Source organism: Amphimedon queenslandica, unplaced genomic scaffold, assembly GCF_000090795.2.
Source record: "Amphimedon queenslandica unplaced genomic scaffold, v1.1 AMPQUscaffold_13468, whole genome shotgun sequence".
Lineage (NCBI taxonomy): Eukaryota > Metazoa > Porifera > Demospongiae > Haplosclerida > Niphatidae > Amphimedon > Amphimedon queenslandica.
The window spans coordinates 52147-54751 of NW_003546296.1; the positions used below are offsets into that span (position 1 = coordinate 52147).

General features: G+C 32.4%; 1 long non-coding RNA gene across 1 annotated transcript; it reads right to left on the reverse strand.

The window, feature by feature from the left end:
* Positions 1 to 2307: 2307 nt before the first annotated feature.
* LOC109580974 (uncharacterized) lies at positions 2308 to 2589 on the reverse strand. The gene is made up of 2 exons (XR_002184456.1): positions 2510 to 2589; positions 2308 to 2455 (listed from the first exon to the last, which is right to left on the reverse strand). It is a non-coding gene; the product is annotated as an uncharacterized LOC109580974 (long non-coding RNA).
* Positions 2590 to 2605: the final 16 nt, after the last annotated feature.

The following is a 2605-nucleotide window of genomic DNA, read 5'->3' on the forward strand; positions in this document are numbered from 1 at the left end:
AAAAGGTTGTTGATTCATTAAGAGTAGAGAAAAGGTCGTCTTCAGAATTGCAGAATAACTGCTCATTGGCAACAGATGAAATGTAAAATATGATATCTGAATTAAATAAAAACTTAAATCAATTTGTAATTGATCTGACTATACCTTCAAAGCAGTATGTAATTGCAGCATAGAGAACAAATACAGTTGGGAATTTGCATCTATTAAATATGACAAAAATTACCTTGTACATGTATATTAGATATTACATTATTTTGTAACGAAATCCAGCAATGATAAAAGTTATAAAGGAAATGATTAAATCGAACCCAGCTACCAATCCTGAGAGGAGTAACAAAGCATTTTTATTACTATAATGACTCCATTGACTACAAATTGGATAACAGGCTCCAAATTTAGTATTGTAGTAAAAGTCTTCACTGCAGTTTAAAGCACTGGTGTTTGGTCCAGTGTTTATCAAATTAGTTCTTTTGCTATGTCCCTATTATAGATATTGGTGAATGCAAAATGGTTGTCTTTTTGTCTTACCTCTGTGAAGTAGAGTATAATGGGGACTATTAGTATACCAACACTTCCTAGTAGTAACAGAACTAGGATCACTGGTAAGATGGATCTCTCAGCAATAAGGGCAGTCCTGCTTTTTACCATCATTGGAGGCAGTAAGTGAGGATCAAGGCCAATCAGCAGCTGTTACACCCGGCCAAACTATCTAATAGTTTAAGCTATACCTGTGGGTGTATGTTTTATTAAATACTTTTAATTTGTATCCACAATTAAATAACAATTATGCTAGTCCATCCTCCATTGTAACATGATGATGTTATAATGCCAACAAGTATTCATAAACTTGTCTCCTTTAAAAATAAACAGAAATAACTTTTGCTTATGCATGCATAAATTCTTAATAACTGACCAAAAAATCAGTACTCCATGGCATTGATTGATATCAAGCAGTTTTTGGTGTGTCAATCTGAACTATGTAAGTTGTAAACACTATAGTTCAACAAGACAATAGTAGTAAATTGACAGTGCTATTATTATTCTGTCAGAGTTATCAAGATCAAGTAGATACATTAGTCATTTTGAAGAACTCTGTCCTATACAATTTTGACTGAGATCAATAAATGTATCTATTCACATTGCTATTATTCTGTCTGAGTTAGCAACACCATAATCAAGTAGATCATTTTTACATTATGCAGAAATAATTTGGCATTGAATGAAGAGTGTAGCCTCCCCAATCTTTATCAAACAGTGCCAGCAATACAACAGGAAGAGGAAGAGTCACACCTTATTAATATTCAGCATAACATACACTAAATCATAATCTCTTACCAACAAATACCAAGTATCAGTATAAGGATGGTGTGTATGAACTTGCCTTTGTCCTTAACCTAGTTAAAACACTAGATACAATGTCTACCTATCTCTTTTATACCTTCAAGAGTAGTAGGTACAATCATTATAGCTTATATAATGAGGACTATAACCACCACTGGCATGCATTCTTTCAAAAATGAAACAAAAATAGGTGCACCAGGATGAGAGCTTTTTCGTTTTATTCTTCCTTGCTAGCTTATAGTAGCCTCTAGCTCCAGCCAGATCTGCACTGTGTAGCCAGCTAGCCCTCCTACACGTGGGTGCATATACTATAGTATGCAGCATACTTTTATTTTATTTAATTACTACTAGAAGAGCAACATGACTGCCAATGTAATAATAAATAACTTTAGAATGCAATCTATGACCAGTACATATTTGAGTTTATTGTTTATACATAAATAACTCATTTTTGCATTCAAAATTTAAATAGCAATTAGATGTCACTCTATTTCTGTAGCATAATTACTAATGCCAACATGTCAGTGACTTTAACCCAGTTTTAGAACAACTTCAAAAGTTCATAAATCTTATATGGATTGGAACCAGCTCAAATTTGAAACACAACATTAAAAACATGTTTATGTATCTGGAGAAATTATAAAAATAGAGAATTCTCTCCTTTTCAATTTTGGCAAAATTTGGTCCATGACCCTGTACCATAATAGTACAGGGACTTTATCCTATTTCAGAGCAACTTTAAAAATTGATAAAAAATAATACTTTTGATTGAAATCAGCTCAAACTTTCAACACAACTTGACATGAGTACATGCAACTCTTTGACTTGATGATAATTGAATAATCTAATCAACTAATGCGGTTATGTTGGGGCATGCTTCAATTAAATTATCTTTTCATTTTATTGTCATTAACAAAACTGTTCAGATCGCATTTCAATGATGCTATACAGCATACATTCAATCACTACAAGAGTAACATGACTGCTAGCAACTTAATATTGCAATATTTGAACAGTATAATAATATATTTGAGTTCTATGCATCACTGATTTGATTTATCATGACAAATGAATTCCTTGGTAGCACTCCAATTAATGACATAGATTAATGGACCTACATGTATAGTTATAAAAGAAATGTAAAAGGAAACCAAGTAATTGGACTAACCTAATGGTAGAACACCAGCAGCTACTACGAACACAATCCTCAAAGCAAAAAAAAAGCTGATATTTTGAACTAAATTACATCCTCTCCACTACCAAA